Source organism: Pseudophryne corroboree, chromosome 2 (assembly GCF_028390025.1).
Source record: "Pseudophryne corroboree isolate aPseCor3 chromosome 2, aPseCor3.hap2, whole genome shotgun sequence".
Taxonomy (NCBI): domain Eukaryota; kingdom Metazoa; phylum Chordata; class Amphibia; order Anura; family Myobatrachidae; genus Pseudophryne; species Pseudophryne corroboree.
In genome coordinates this window covers 575,251,536-575,268,316 of record NC_086445.1, presented here as the reverse complement: position 1 = coordinate 575,268,316, position 16,781 = coordinate 575,251,536, and the positions used below count along the sequence as shown (strand labels likewise).

General features: G+C 44.9%; 1 protein-coding gene across 6 annotated transcripts in view; it reads left to right on the top strand.

Annotated features, from left to right (window-relative positions):
• Positions 1–16,781, top strand: part of C2H1orf216 (chromosome 2 C1orf216 homolog) — a 273,069-nt gene that overhangs the window by 248,736 nt on the left and 7,552 nt on the right. The window contains exon 1 of one of the 6 annotated variants that reach the window (XM_063954458.1): positions 13,866–13,946. The exons of the other annotated variants lie outside the window; for them this stretch is intronic. The gene's annotated coding sequence lies outside the window, so the exon portion shown is untranslated. Of the gene's footprint in view, positions 1–13,865; positions 13,947–16,781 lie in introns of those variants that run through there. 6 annotated transcript variants of the gene reach the window in all.

The following is a 16,781-nucleotide window of genomic DNA, read 5'->3' as shown; positions in this document are numbered from 1 at the left end:
CCCGGCTCCCGCAGCAGAGGTAGGCTGCAATCCGCAGGGGGCAACGTGCCCCCCCCCCCCCGACTCCGCAGCACTAACCTATGGACTCAGGGAAGCACAGCTGCCTCGAGAGGGTGTAAAACGACCTGTGGGTTAATAAATGTCAGGGCAGGGCACAGGTTTAAGGAGACACAGGCCGGAGCTCCACTAGAACACAACCTTCCCTGATGCCGGCCGGGCCACGCCCCCGGTGAAAAATTATTTAACACAGACCCCACCCAAATATTAATAACTGTTAGAATAAAGAAATTTTGACAGCAGATAAGAACAACTTGGCTCATCTAGTCTGCCCTAATTACATGTATAAGCACACATTAGGGTTCATTTTTGGTGGGAGCCATTTAACCTACCAGTATATTTTTGGATTTTGGGAGGAAACCAAAGTACCCTGAGGAAGCCCACACAAGCACAGGGAGAATATACAAACCCTACACACTTAGGGCCATGGTGGCAATTGAACCCATGACCTGAGTGCTGTGAGGAAGCAATGCTAACCATTACACCATCCGTACTGCCCAACTGTTGTATGCCAGAGCCATGCGACTCAGCCTTTCTCACATTCCCTAGACTGATGTACAGATGTTTTATCAACTCACTTGAACTCTCCTGAAGCTGTCTTTAATTTTGTCAGATGCCATGACAACGCCTGTAAATAAAAACAACAGTCACACTAGTGTCTTGGATTCGGAAGCTGCTGTTGATGGGCACTGTGGCTGGTAGACTGTTTCTATGTACAGTACTACACTGTATATCACACACTGTGGGTGGAATTTAATTAGCCGTGAATTCAGCTCAAAATGGGTGGGTACCATTTTTTTTGCTATATAATTAGCTGTGCAAGTATAGCCATGTTTACTCTCCGTAGGACTTAAGGCATCCTTTTCTATGCAGCCCCTGAGCAGCTGTAACTTTGGGAAATCCTTAAGGTAAAAATGTCAGGACTTGGGGGGTAATTCAGACCTGATCGTAGCAGCAAATTTGTTAGCAGTTGGGCAAAACCATGGCCCTCATTCCGAGTTGTTCGCTCGCTGCTAATTTTAGCAGAATTGCTAATAGGCTAAAATCCGGCAGTTCTACGCATGCGTATGCATCTCAGGGCGCACGCGCTAAGCAAATTTACACAAAACTATGCTATTTTACTCACAGGTGAACAAAGCTTTTCAATCGCTCTGCTGATTGACAGGAAGTGGGTGTTTCTGGGCGGAAACTGGCCGTTTTCAGGGAGTGTGCTAAAAAACGCAGGCATGCCAGGTAAAAACGCAGAAGTGGCTGGAGAAACGGAGGAGTGGCTGGTCGGACGCTGGGCGTGTTTGTGACGTCAAACCAGGAACTAAAAGGACTGAGGTGATCGCAATCTAGGAGTAGGTCTGGAGCTACTCAGAGACTGCAAGGAAATTGCTTTCGTTAGCAATTCTGCTATGCTAAGATACACTCCCAGAGGGCGGCGGCTTTGTGTTTGCATTTCTGCTAAAAGTAGCTAGCGAGCGAACAACTCGGAATGAGGGCCCATGTGCACTGCAGGGGAGGCAGATATAACATGTGCAGAGAGAGTAATGGGCCCTACACATATAAAGATGTCCGACGGAGTATACGGCCGACGGGCGACCCGGCGGCGGGGGGGGGCAGTGACGGGGGGAGTGAAGTTTCTTCACTCCCCCTGTCACCCGGCTCCACTTGAAGTGCAGGCAAATATGGACGAGATCGTCCATATTGGCCTGCATGTACAGCCGACGGGGCACCAGTGATGAACGAGCGCGGGGCCGCGCATCATTCATCGCTGGTGACTCCACACTCAAGGATATGAACGTTATCTCTTTCAATAATGAACGAGATCGTTCATATCTTTGAGGAATATCGGCCAGTATGTAGGGCCTATTAGATTTGGGTGTGGTGAGTTCAAACTGAAATCTAAATTGCAGTGTAAAAATAAAGCAGGCAGTATTTACTCTGCACAGAAACAAAATAACCCACCCAAATCATAAGGACCCTACACACTTAAAGATTATCTGTCCAATCTGTCTGATTGGAAAGAAAATCTGGCAATGTCTGGGAGAAAATGACAATCAACCATTTGCTCCCAAAATCCAGAAAATGGACAGAAATGGTTGTTAAGATCAATTGTTTTAATGAAACAAACTTAACCAATTAGTTTGAAAGTCCATTTTTGTCTGTTGTCCAGTGATTGAGAGCAAATGGTCAATTGTCATTTGCTCCCATACATTGCCAGATTTTTGTTCCAACCAGAAAGATTGGACAGATAATCTTTAAGTGTGTAGGGCACTTAACTCTCTCTGCACATGTTATATCTGCCACACCTGCAGTGCACATGGTTTTTGCCCAACTGCTAACAAATTTGCTGCTACGATCAGGTCTGAATTACCCCATATGTTCAGAACCTCTGGGACCCTCCCACTAATGATTATTTAGACACTTAGACGTTTTTTAAATCGCTTAATTTGTCCAATCATTAAATGTTATATTTGGGATGATATTCTGCAAAATGCAGAATTATGGGTTAATAGACTGGTATATAAGGGTGTTGTATTGTTGAGATTGGTGTTTTAGGCTTGCAGGTGGGAATTACAGGTGTTATTAACATTTGGCAAAAATGACAAACAAACATTTTTATGCCCCAACTTTATCTTTATTGCATTAATTTGCTGAAAAACAGCAGCTTCCTATTAATTTTTATTATTGTTAATTAATGACAAAAAATCAGCCATTTGACACCTTTTAAGATTCTAAATTACTGTTATCTAATGTTAGTTTGTACTTTTTGGGGGGTTCAGGCTGATTTTCCCATGTTTCCCCTCTCTAAAAATCATAGAAAATTAGTGTGCATCTGTTTCTTACAATTAAGTAATGCGATAAGCAGAAGCAACTCAACATACAGTATATATCATTTCAAAGCTTTAACTACTTACTGGTAAGAGATCGGGTCATGGTTTGAGCACAGACATGGAAAAAATCCATTTTAGCTGACATTTTTCCGAAGCTGTGGAGAGCAGATACAAAAAATAATTAGTAACCTATATAAACAGTAACAGGGACAGGTCACCTGCCATTATTATCTAGGTGTTAATGTGTGAACCTGTATGTACAGTACTTGTCTAACTTGTTCACTTTGTATTAAGGGCCTGGACAAACAATGATGCGATGTAAGGGGGCAAGTACACTTTTTTGCCTGCAGGCAGGGTAAATACTGGATGTTTTTGCGTGTGACCTACAAATACTGAACAGCTTTATTACACTGTACACATCCTACTCATATCCAACTCTTATCTTACATCTGCCCCACCTGCAGTGCAGCATGGTTTTACTCACCCCACCTGCAGTGCAGCATGGTTTTACCCGTCACCACCTTCAGTGCAGCATGGTTTTACCCACCCCACCTACAGTGCAGCTTGGTATTACCCAAGTGCACAGTTTCTTGATTTTTCTACTTTGCTTCCACCTCAGAATCAGGCCCTTTGTAATATTAGTTTATGTTCTGCGTACTGCGGCGCTGCAGAACATTTGTGGCCCCAAATAAATAATAGATAAGAAAAATTATACCCAGATTGTCACATAATGTAATCAGTGCATGACATTTGCTTTGCTGTTGTTTTTTTTTTTTTTCCCCAAAAAAAATATTTTTATTCCAATTTCTTGCAGTACAAAGAAGAAAATGCATAAATAGCAATTTGGTACATTGAATAATGAGACAGTAACATATTACAGTATAGATATATTGCCACCCTACCAAAGGGCCGCATGAGATCGAATAGGCAGTCTCACAGCTGAACAAGGAGAAATCAGAACTCGTTTTCAAAAAATTTCCTCAAAACATTTAAACATTCTAATAGAAAAAAATCGTGTGTGTAACAAGTAATAGCGGAGGATAAAATATATGAACATAATGCAAAATGGCAAGAAAAAAACATACGTGGGACAGACGTCTTTTGCTGACGCCGATATATTACATCCAATTCTCCAGATATAGACACAATAACTAAAACAAAATAAAACAAAACAAAATAAAACCGAAAATACTTAAAACATTTAAAGTAGTCAATGCTCGCTAGAGGTCACGGGCTGTCGATCCATCCATAGAGATATTCCCAAATTTAGGAGATCAGTTTCCCAATCAGCCCAGTAATACAGGAGAATAAAGAGAAAAAGAAAAGAAACACTAAAAGAGGGGATAGAATAGAAAGGTGCGGTATTCAAAGACCTAAGGGGTTAGGATGATCTAGAGATTGGAGTAAATACCATGAAGTAGATTGGAAGCAGTTGTGAAGTGCTTGTCTAGTGGTCATGGGAAGTGTCCGAATATAATTATCCCAACACTGGAATAAAGTTGGAGTGAGTTTTTCTTTATGGATGGAAGCCTCCAACCAATCCATGGTAAACAAAAAGAATAGTCTGGATGTTACCATTGAGAGAGTGGGAGTAGAATCATGAATCCACTGTTGTAAGATAGCTTTTCTGCTAGCTGCTGACAATATCACAAGAAGCTTTTTGTTGGCCCTAGGGACGTCCGTCTGGTCTGCTAAAAAGCCAAACAGAGCCCAAGACATAGTGCAACGGAAAGACACGCCTAGCGTCGTAGTTCCATAATGATGTTCCTCATGCCAAAACTTTTTAATTAAATCACAGTCCCAAAAACAATGCAAAAGATCCGCCCCATCCGTTAGACATTTGGTGCATCTCGCTTCTTCCGAGATGCCCATTAAATGTCGGCGATTAGGTGAGATGTAGGCTCTATGGAGCATTTTATAGGCCATTTCTTGGTACGAGCTAGCTGGAATGAGTTTCAGTGTCAGCTGAAAATGATTTAAGAGGGAGTCAGGGGTGACTGATTGAATGCGGGAGGACCATTGGGACAGTTCTGGAAGATCCGTAGTAGGGTCAATTTCTATGCGTATGCGTGCATAAATAGTCGAGATAGAATAAAAGCCAGAGCGGAGAAGTATAAGAAGAGGATCTAAAAGATCATAGTCCGTCAAGTTGGGCAAAACAGTTTTAAGATAGTGGACTGCCTGGAAGTAGGAAAACTCCTGTCGAGGATGTAAGCCATATTTATCCTTCGCTTCAGCAAAGGACAACGGGAGATGGGAGGCATTAAGCAAGTCGCGTAGGTTACGGATACCCAAAGAATACCAGGCAGTGAAGGGTCTCAAAGCCCTCCCCTCCTGAAACTCCAGGTTGCCGACTAGGGATAGCGAAAGCGAGTAGAAATATTGAAGCTTAAGAGGCTTCCTCGCCATTCTCCACGCCTGTATAATGGGAAATAGTAATAAATTATTAGTGATACTTAAGGGCAGTTTGGAAGGTCTGGCATGTAGTATGTAACTGAGAGACAGAGGAGCACAGAATTGTGAGTCTAGAGTGGAGTCTGTATAGTAATTGTTATCTCCGAGCCAGTCCAAAGCAATGCGAAGGAGGCAGGCAAGGTTATATTGTTTGATGTTGGGCAGGTTAACTCCACCCCTAAGTACTGTTTGGGACAGTTTTTTCATACTAATCCGGGGTCGTTTTCCAGACCAGACGAAATTGGTAATGGAGGTATTCAGTGAGGATAGGTCCGAGCTAGATAATAGTAGAGGAGTCATCTGTAAGATATAGAGAAGTTTTGGGAAGCTAGCCATCTTAAACAGATTGCAGCGTCCTAGCAAGTTCAGAGGAAGAGTTTGCCAAAGACCTAGCTCAGTCTTAATCTTGCGCAAAACCAGGGTAATATTGTATCGATATAAGTGACAAGGATTTGAGGGGAGCGCAACACCTAGAAAAGTTATATGCGTAGTCGCCCATTTAAAGGGAAAGGTGTCCCCCACCCTGTTTTCGCCCGTCCAAATATGGCAAACGCCTCCGACTTCCCATAGTTAACCGAAAATCCTGCATAAGAAGAAAAGCGGTCAATCATGGTGATCAATTGGGGGATCGAAAGGTGGGGGTTGGACAAAAAAAGGAGAAGGTCATCAGCGAATGCCACCACCCTCAACTCCCGAGCACCCACGGCAATGCCTTTGTATTCCCTATGTAGCAGAATAAACTTGATAAGGGGTTCCAATGCCAGATTAAAGAGAAGGGGAGATAACGGGCATCCCTGTCTGGTGCCTCTTTCCAACGTGAAGGGGGCAGATGCTACACTGTTAACTAAAACCTGTGCCACAGGGTTAGTGTAGGTGGTCTGCACCAAGTTACGAAACAATGGGCCAAAGCGTTGGTGGATAAGCACTCTAGCCAGATGAGGCCAGGCGATCTTATCAAACGCCTTTTCTGCATCTAGATTTATAATAATATTACTTGTAGCCTAACAAAGACGAGTGTGAGATATTGCAGCCAGGGCTGCCCTTATTCCCCGTGTGGATTGTCTACCCTTGACAAAACCCATCTGCGCAGGTGAAATTAGGCGTGGAAGGCAGGTCTGTAATCTGTTAGCCATTATTTTAGTTAGGATTTTAAAATCTTGGTTGAGGAGCGAGATAGGGCGGTAAGAGCCTACCAGGGTGGGATCCTTGCCAGGCTTTGCAAGCACAATGAGTCGTGCCTCATTAAAACGGAGGGGGGTCTCTCCTGTCTTAAGGATATGGTTATATAGCTTAGTGAGAACAGGGAGTATATCGGCAGTTAGCATCTTATAGAATTCGGCACTAAAGCCATCAGGACCAGGGCTTTTCCCATTAGGGAGGGACTTAATGGTGGCCTGAACCTCATCCTCAGTGATAGAAGCATCCAATAAGTCTCTTTCCTCCGATGTGAGCTCCGGCAGCTGTGCTTCGTCCAAAAAGGACTGGCCATCTAGCGCACTGTCAGCATCCGCAGTATAAAGAGACTTATAGAAGCTCATAAAAGAAGAACAGATATCAGTGGGATTGGATAGGATAGTTCCAGAACTGTGTATTGCATCGACCCATGTTTTATTCCGTGGTCCCCTGACTAAATTAGCTAGGAGCTTTCCTGACTTATTTCCCCACCTATGGAATTTATTCCTGCTATAATCATAGCTCAGTTGGGCTTGTTCAGTAAGGAAGGTGTCATAGATTTGTTTTGCCATGAGGTACGTTTCCCTATGGATAGGACTATCGCATTGTACATAGGTACGATAGGCAAGCGTGAGCGCCGTACTCAACTCCTGCAATTTAGCGTTAAACTTCTTGCGTTTAGAGTTAACATAAGAAATAATATGTCCTCTGAGGACAGCCTTAGAGGCCCCCCAGAAAAGTGGGGTATTAGATTCTTGTTCCGAATTGTCAGTGACATAGTCAAGCCAGGTATGATAAGATGCAGCAAGAAATCTTCGGAGTGCATGAGATATGCCGGGAACCTCCAACATTTGGATATACATTGAGGTAAAGCTAAGTGTAGGGATAGAGTTATGGGGGCATGGTCTGAAATAATAATGTCTTTGACCGAGGTGTGAGATACTTTAAAGAGCAGATGTTTAGATAAGAATAAATAGTCAATGCGAGAGTGGGTGGAATGTGGATGTGAATAAAAGGAATAGTCTCGATGGAGGGGATGATGTATACGCCAAGGATCTAGTAGAGCAAGTTGAGAACAGAAGGGGAGAAGAAGAGTGGAAGACAAACCGGGTCTGTTGGTACTCACTCCAGATCTGTCTATGGACGGATCGACGACCGTGTTGAAGTCACCTCCTAAAATCAGATTCTGACCTCCCCAAGATAGGAGAATATCTGCAAAAAAAAGGTTATTAGATCCGGTAGGTGCATAAAGGTTCAAAAAGGTATAAATCGTGTTATCAATAGAGACATCCAACAGGATAAATCTGCCTTCGGGATCAATAATTTTTTTAAGAATAAAATATTGGAGATTTCTATGAAAAAGGATAGAGACACCCCTAGTTTTGTTAGTATAAGGAGCAGAGATACACTCTCCAATTCAAGGGGCTTTCAAGGAAACAGAGGAGTCGTGTAGCCAGTGTGTCTCCAGCAAGAATACAATGTGAGGGGTCATACGGGAGAGGTGTGCGAGCACCTTTTTACGTTTAATGGGGCTATTAAGACCCTCCACGTTCCAGGATATTATATTAAAATCAAAAAGTGGGGCGGTTACCGGGCCAGAGGGTTGGGAGATGGCGTTATCAGTCATACTACCCTATCCCCATAGGAGGAGAACAGAGCAGCAAGATATCATGGTTAAATCGGTGTCCCTCCCAGTCCCAGCGAGCAGGGAAGGGCCAACCTATGGAGGACCGAGACCTAGCATTCCAGCAAGCAAAATAGAAATAAAAATAGACATTCAAGAACAACAAACCAACAAACAAAAACCAAGTAGAGGCATAGCCTCTGGCATACATAAATGGTATGCCAACAGCGTGTCCTTAACACTGTGCGACCCGCAGGTGATAACATTCGAAAAAGGGAGCAAACATAAAGAAGAACCTAAAAGTCAAGTATCAGGAGCAGCAAAGTGGGCCTTCGCCGCCAATGGATCATCGAAGAAGAGCGGTTTTCCATTTTGAAAGACTCGAAGGCGGGCCGGGTATAGTAATGAGAACTTGACTTTATCTTCAAACAGCTGTTTGCATATTGGGGCGAACTCTCTGCGCCTATTAGCGACATACGTGGAGAAGTCTTGGAATATAAGCAATCTTTCCCCCTTGTAAAGTAGAGACTCCGACTTACGATAGTGATCCAATAGCTTGGTCTTGTCTGCGTAATTGAGATATCTCATGATAACAGGGCGAGGGCGTCCAGCAGAGTCCCTGCGCTCAGGACCCAAATGATGAGCCCTTTCGATGACTAAAGGTGATCCGTGGAGGTCCATGTCGTTTGTCTGGCAACCATGTAGAAAGAAGGTCCAGCAACGCATGGCCTCTCACCGACTCCGGAATGCCCACCACCCGCAGGTTATTAAGCGGCTCCGATTCTCCAAGTCGTCGAGCTTGTCAGTAAGGCATTGCATTTCTTTAGTTTGGGCCTCTATAGTGGTCTGTGCAGACTGTAGGTCATCTTCCAACGTCGAGACCCTCTGCTCGACATCATCTAGACGGCCATTGTGTTGGGTCAGTTGAGTCAGGGTGCAGTCAATGGCCTCCTTGATGCCCGCCAATTTTTCATCTAGGAGAGGCCCCAATACCGCTGCAATATCTGTGGGTTTCATTTTAGGCTGTTTAGTAGCCACAGTGTTGGTACGTTTCCGTTGGGAACGAGAGCGAGTGGTGGAGCAGTCAGAGTCGGATGAATTTCTGTGGAAAGTATCTTCGCGAACGCCTGACGTAGGGCCAGCGGAGGACATAGGTGTGGACACCAGGAATTTTTCCATGTGAGGTTACCAAAGATAGAAATACACTATAGGCAGTAGAAGTCGGCGCAGAGAGTAGACTGATGAGAGTCACAGCAGTGAAAAGGACAATCTAGAGAGTTACATCTTCATGAGGCAAGGAGGCCTGGTAAAAGTTCCGTGCAGTTAAGACGTGAAAGAACAATATGTCGGAGGTACCCACATTACATTGCAGCGTGACAGAGTGGAACAGTAGGGAGCGATGACCAGAGGCCCACCGTTGATATATGTTGTAAAAGACACATGAAGAAAGGGAGGAGGGAGAGTTCCTCACCGCACTGTCAGTGTATTTCAGTGGCGACAGTGCAGCTCCCGTCTCCCGCCGTCACAAACCCCAAGGTGACCCAAAGGCAAAAGAAAAAGAAAGAAAAAAAAAATGGGGGGGGGGTGGGGTGGCCGTCAGGGATATGTACAGCAGCTTGGGCTTCCGGGCAACTGGAGAGGAGGTAGAATGTGTTGCCAGAGCGGAGCTTCCACCAGTGTCCGCGGCAAGGGCCAGGCCGGCTGTCTGCAGGCAGAGGCGCCAGATGGAGTATGAGGAGGGACACCTTACCAGGTGCTGCGGCTGGCCAAGTGGCGCTGGTGACCTCTCCTCCGGACCTGCGAGGCTGTCTGCTGCAATGGCGAGAATATGGCCGCCGGGATCCGCCGCTTCGTCGGTGAGGGAGAGCCAAGCGTCCTGCTCCAGATGGCTCAGCGGGGTCAGCGGTTGTGGGTTGAGCGGGGCCGGACCCGACCAGCAGCCCGGTCCAAAGGTGAGGAGGGAGGCCGTCCGACCCCAAATGCCGCCGTCACCGTGGTCCCGGAAGTCCGGCGGGCTAATCTAAAATCGAGGCCCTGGCTTGTTGACAGGCTGCAGGCCGCAATCCGCTGGAGCCTCCACGGCGCTCCCAGATTCCGCGGCTGCAGAGATTCAGCTACAGGGGGGTTACGAGGAAGCAGTGGAGGGATGGGAGAGGGAAAGAGACGGATCTGAGCGGGCCAGGAGGGATATAGGGTTGTATGAAAGCAGGAGCTGAGCAAAGCTGCAACTGCTCTCCTCCGGTGCTAGGCCACCACCTGCTTTGCTGTTGTTATTTATTATTAAATAAAGGTTTATTCTGATAATTATTATACTGGTATTAGTTTCTGCACAGTTGTGCTATATAAAGCCAAGGAAATCTCACTTACCAAGACACGTCTGATATTCAGTTTCTTCAGGGATGCAGTGGCCTGCTGCAGCCTGGGAGCAGTAGTAAGTACGGAATGGCTAACTATGACATCACATTTCAGTAAAAACAGTGGCCAGGCCATGGCAAATAAAGGGTGTAACTGTATCTCCGTTACATCACTCTCTAATACGCTTCACCATGATTTGTGCGTTAAAGGATATTGGTTTAAAAAATGACAGGAGATTGTTGTTTGGTACTTAACCTCTTTAAACTTTATCACGTTTCATGGCTTAGTACATCTGCTCCCCATAGCCCCAACTTTGTGGAGATTATATATTCTGCCCGTGCTTGCGTGGGTTTCCTCTGGGTACTCCGGTTTCCTCCCACAATCCAAATATTTACTGGTAGGTTAATTGGCTCCCAACTAAAATTAATTCTAGCGTGTATGTGTGTGCGTGTACATGTGGTAGGGAATATAGGCCCAGATTTATCAAACCTTGGAGAGTGATAAATAGCACGGTGATAAAGTACCAACCAATCAGCTTCTAACTGTCATTTTTTTAAACACAGCCTGTAACATGGCAGTTAGGAGTTGGACTGGTCTGGACAGTTTAAACTGAAAAAAAGCATAGTCTACATCAGGCTTTTTCAACCAGTGTGCCGTGGCACACTAGTGTGCCGCGACCAGTTGCAAGGTGTGCCGCAGAGCCAGAGCAGCTTCCTACACCTTCATAGTGAACTGTTGGCCCGGGCTCTTCTTAGAGGAACAGTCATGCTCCGGCTGTGACATATGCCTTGAAGACTCAGTGGTGTGATATCATAAGTCACGGCCGCCACTTCTCACCACCCAGCCAGCCCACCCATCTGCACACACATCTTCCAGTTCTTGCCTGCATACAAAGCTTTCCTTGCCCACCCACATCCACACCTGCCTGACCGCCCACTGCTCAGTATTCGCAGCACTCCACTATGAACAATCCCCACTATTGAGGGACAGGGAGGAGGACAGCTGACCGGTAGGGGCTAATATTTGCTATTTTTTTTCTCCTGTGGGGAACATTAGGATTTATGTGGGGAGAATAAGGATTTATGGGGGGAACAATGTGAATAATTCATGTGGGGAGCAATAGGATTTATGTAGGGAGCAATATGATTTATGTGGGGAGCAATGTGATTGTTTTTTCTGTGTAGGCCACTGTATGTGTGGATTTTTTTTTACTATGAGGGCCAATGTGTGTTTTTGTTTTTTTTCTGTGGGGAACTGATGGTGTGCCTTGGCAATTTTAAAATATTGTTCGGTGTGCCATGAGTAAAAAAAGGTTGAAAATCACTGGTCTACATTAATGGTACAACTAAGCCTCTTACAGTATGTGAGACCATAGAAGGAGCAGAGGGGCAGATGTATTAACCTGGAGACAGCATAAGGAAGTGATAAACCAGTGATATGTGCAAGGTGATAAAGGCACCAGCCAATCAGCTCCAATATGTAAATTAACAGTTAGGATCTGATTGGCTGGTGCCTTTATCACCTTGCACATATCACTGGTTTATCACTTCCTTATGCCGTCTCCAGGTTAATACATCTGCCCCAGAGTCTCCCCACTGCACAGAAAACAGATGTGAGGCTACTGTTACAGTACATATCACAGTAGAGCATACAGGGGTAGATATATTAACCTGGAGAAGGGATAAAGAAGTGATAAACCAGTGATAAGCACAAAGTGATATGGCACTAGCCAATCAGCTCCAATATGTAAATGGACAGATAGGAGCTAATTGGCTGGTGCATTATCACCTTGCACGTATCTCTTCTTTATCCCTTCTCCAGTCTTAATACATCTGCCTCCCAGGATGTTACAGTACATGCCACAGTATAACATACAGTGTGTTACACTACATACCACAATATAATATAGTGTGTTACAGTCAGGGGCGGATTGGCCATAGGGTTCACCAGGAAGATAGATTCCTGTTAGGCCGACATTTCTGTGGTGCGTTTTGTGTGTTGTCATGTGCCATCCCCCACACATGACAGGCAGCCCACTGCCCTCAGTGCACTGCATTGTCCCCATTCATTCTGTTATGCCAACTCTGCAGTACAGCAACTCTGCCATCCAGTGATGCTGCCATGGCTACACGGTATGTTATACCTTTTGTGCTGCCCATGTCGGGCCACGTCTACAAAATATTACAGGGCCACTTTTAGTTCCCAATCTGCCCCAGGTCCCAGACACAGCTGCAGCAAAAGACACAAGGAAGGCCGCAACTGCGTACAATCAGGTCCCACCCCCCTCAGTAGACCCCACCCCCTCTTCAGACTGCACACTCATTAGGGCTGCTTCCATAAATTTCCCGGGCTGGTTTTCCATCCCAATCCACCCCTGATGTGGATCCATATAGATAGTGTGGGGACTTCCTTTACAGCATGAAGCACTTATGAAGGCATTAACACTCACAGCAAGGAAAAGGACCCTTTTGGGAAAGGCAGTTTCTATTCAGTATGGCTCCAGTGTCGGATTACACAGCATAAGAAGGAGAACTCACATAGGGGGTAATTCTGAGTTGATCGGAGCAGCAAGAAAGTTAGCAATTGGGCAAAACCATGGCCCTCATTCCGAGTTGTTCGCTCGCTAGCCGCTTTTCGCAGCATTACACACGCTAAGCCGCCGCCCTCTGGGAGTGTATCTTAGTTTAGCAGAATTGCGAACGAAGTATTCGCAATATTGCGAAAAGATTTTTCTGTGCAGTTTCTGAGTAGCTCGAGACTTACTCTTCCAGTGCGATCAGTTCAGTGCTTGTCGTTCCTGGTTTGACGTCACAAACACACCCAGCGTTCGCCCAGACACTCCCCCGTTTCTTCATCCACTCCCGCTTTTTCCTCAGAAACGGCAGCGTTTTTTCACACACTCCCATAAAACGGCCAGTTTCCGCCCAGAAACACCCACTTCCTGTCAATCACACTCCGATCAGCAGAACGAAGAAAAAACCTCGTAATGCCGAGAGTAAAATACCAAACTTCTTAGCAAATTTACTTGGCGCAGTCGCAGTGCGAACATTGCGCATGCGCAATTAGCGAAAATTAGCTGCGATGCGAAGAAAATTACCGAGCGAACAACTCGGAATGAGGGCCCATGTGCACTGCAGGTGTGGCAGATATAACATTTGCAGAGAGAGTTAGATTTGGGTGGGTTATTTTATTTCTGTGCAGGGTAAATACTGGCTGCTTTATTTTTACACTGCAAATTAGATTGCAGATTGAACACACCACACCCAAATCTAACTCTCTCTGCAAATGTTATATCTGCCCCCCCCCCCTGCAGTGCACATGGTGTTGCCCAACTGCTAAAAAATTTCCTGCTGCAATCAACTTGGAATTAGACCATGTTTATTATACTCAAATGCTATACTCAAACAAAAGGAGGCGGAGGTCACCTGTAATGTGGACATCACACCCTAACAAGAATATATGTTAGTATTTCTCTGTTATTTTTTAAGCGCTATTACATGCTATTTTCTGTGTTGTTTGTTTGCTGTTTGACATGGCACAGTTGCTAATTATTTTCCACCAGGCATATCGCGAATCGCAGCATCTGAATATACACATGTTAACACTTTTTTCCGTGTAGCATATTTAAAGCCTGCGATTTTGTTGCAGATTTATCCAACTCTAAATAAGAACCAAAATGAAGTCATTATAAGAGGCAACAGAAAAACCATGGAGATCAGGATGTGTTTCTTGTGAAGCGCACTGTTTGCATTTGTGTCTGTAGCATGTGACATATTTTACCATCCCTTACCCAACATAAAGGGTTTAGAATAAAAAGAAACATCTTTTTGATAACAAAACCGCTCTTGTTTTAGGATTAGTGACCTTTGCGAGTCAGTGGTGTCAGACACAAGGAATCATTCTGTTAACTTCATCTGAGCTGCTATTTCTGTATTTTACAATTCATGTGACTTTCACATTAAAGTCTAAAATGTATCTTGTGGAAAACAACTCTTTGATAGCTCAAAATAAACACTTAGAATATGAAGCCTTTCAACTTAAAATCAGGCGGTGTAATTCTTTGGATGCAAACGGCTATAATTTAGCTTTGCATTGAAACCACAACTACTTACAGTATAGAATCATAAATTATTATTTAACTGTACTCTTTGGATTAGACTGTTACTCATGTAGACAAACATTATGCACATATCAACACTTTGGGGGTCATTCCGAGTTGTTCGCTCGCTAGCAGATTTTAGCAGCATTGCACACGCTAGGCCGCCGCCCTCTGGGAGTGTATCTTATCTTAGCAGAATTGCGAACGAAAGATTAGCAGAATTGCGAATAGAAATTTCTTAGCAGTTTCTGAGTAGCTCGAGACTTACTCCTATATTGCGATCAGCTCAGCCCGTTTCGTTCCTGGTTTGACGTCACAAACACGCCCTGCGTTCGGTCAGCCACTCCCCCGTTTCTCCAGACACTCCCGCGTTTTATCCTGGCACGCCTGCGTTTTTCCGCACACTCCCAGAAAACGGTCAGTTTCCGCCCAGAAACACCCACTTCCTGTCAATCACACTCCGATCACTTCAACTATGAAAATTCTTAGTTTGGACGTGAGTAAATCTACTAAGTTTTGTGCTAAAATACTTACCATGCGCATGCGCATTTTCGCCTTAATCGCTCCGTTGCGAAAATCGGCAACGAGCGGACAACTCGGAATGACCCCCTTTGTACACAAGCATAGTTAAGAGACTTGTATGTTTTTGTTGCGATTACCTGTTAAACATGAATCCAATTGGACTATATTGCAAATGTAACCACTGTTCTATACATAATCATTATTTAATCACACTGCCTAGCAGAGTGTATCTTACATACAGTTTGAGCAGATTTTGGCTTATACAGTAATATCAAGCACTGTTCTGTACATGTAGTTTATATAGGGTCCCAGTGCTGAAATAAATGTAGGTGCTAATACATTTAATAATTGAGAACTAATTGATATATCGATCATAACTGGCACAAGGGGAAAAGATGTAGAGCTAGATTTTGCTAAAGCCGGGTACAAACTGGAGCGATATTGGCCCAATATGTTATTTCTGGCTGGATCGGAACAACAATATCGGGCCTATCGCTCAGTGTATATGCCCAATATGCAAGAACTTGTGGTCGCTAGCAACGCCGACCGGTCGGCTCTGCTACATGGCCAACCAGGTGATAACGCTAGCGACCCAGTTCTATGTAAATGAAGGATGGAATGATATATCACACCATCCTTTATACATCATTCTGGTGTGTACCCAGGACCCGATATGTCCGCCCGCTGGGCCGACATATCAGCTGGTCACACATTGCCTAATGTGTATTCAGTTTAAGCCTCAGCTTTTGCAAAACTGTCAAATATTGTTGTTTTTTAACTCAAAAATTTAAACACAAACAATACTAAATCCAAAGCCAAAAGTGTTTTGCATTTAATATTATTGCCATTTTAAATTTTGTGTCAAAACTGCAGAGATTTAGCGGCTTGCAAAAGCCTTCAGACACCTACTAATCTATTTCTTAGGGGACGATTTAAATGTTTTTTGCACGGATATAAGTAATGGGTGCCCGCAGGGCAATTCAATTCTTGCTGCTGTCCCCCATATTTCTGCTTGCACCCTCCTGAGGTGAGTAGCAGAATTTGTCAAAAAGGCAGTGTTTTTTTAACCAGTACTTTAGACGGGTGGTCTTCAGGTTGCCGACTGTCGGGATCCCGGCGCACAGTATACCGGCATCGGAATCCTGACAGCCGGCATACCGACAGTTTTTCTCCCTCGTTGGGGTCCACAACACCCCTGGAGGGAGAATAAATAGCGTGGCGCGCCACCGTGCCCGCAGCGTGGCGAGCGCAGCGAGCCCACAATGGGTTAATTTGCGCTCGCCGCGCTGTCGGTATGCCGGCGTTCGGCTTTCTGGCGCTGGTATGCCGGGAGCCCGGCCGCCGGCATACCATACTACACCCCTTTAGACAGATTTAGCCACTTTGCATGACAAAACCCAGTGCTTTTAGGCGTGACAAGTGCGATAAGTATTGGGGACCCATTACAGCAGTGCGCAAAAAAAATAAATCATGTTCTATTGTTAGGACCCCCATGTATTGTGAGGATATAAGCGAGAACTAACACTTCATTATGCTTTACATATAGCAGAGATTTTTAACCTATTACAACTCGCGCCACACTGAACAAGATTAAAATATTGCCAAGGCACACTCAAATATAATGGTGATGCATGGTGCAGTTGTGTGTCCTAGGATGTCATGTCGCAGCTTCTCT